We start from the raw sequence: 622 nt of genomic DNA on the forward strand, positions 1-622 counted from the left end.
GGGGTGGTGGTGGTGGTGGTGGCAAGCTTAGCCCTGGAATTTTTAACACCTATAACACACAGAAGATTATACTAAAATAGTAGTAGGTAATTATTTTTTTCCACTTATAATACACATGGCACCCCCACTAGATCCTTCCCTGCCGCCACCACAATCGTCGTCGTCATAGGAAACAAGGCCGACCCACCCACTAATAGCATACCTGGTGACCCGTGACCATGACTATTGCCAGTGCTTCGCCTGGCTTAGATCAGCCAATGCACCAGCAGTCACCTCGCTCTCACCAAGCTGAATAACTCGGTAAGAATTGTTTTGCACAAGCTGACGTAGGTTAGCAGGTATAGTTACAAACACATGATACATTTATGCAAAGCACCTAATGATATACTCCCTCCGTCCCAAAATTCTTGTCTTAGATTTATCTAGATACGGATGTATCTAACACTAGAACATGAATAGATACATTCGTATGTAGACAAATTTAAGACAAAATTTTTGGGACGGAGGGAGTATTTATAGACTTTTGCAGCTGAAAAAATGTATGTAACTAGGACTGAAATTGCAATTATTTATCCTTATGCCCAGTCACAGAAATCCTATTCAACTCTGAAATACAAATCTC

This window comes from Triticum dicoccoides, chromosome 4A (genome assembly GCF_002162155.2).
Source record: "Triticum dicoccoides isolate Atlit2015 ecotype Zavitan chromosome 4A, WEW_v2.0, whole genome shotgun sequence".
NCBI lineage: Eukaryota > Viridiplantae > Streptophyta > Magnoliopsida > Poales > Poaceae > Triticum > Triticum dicoccoides.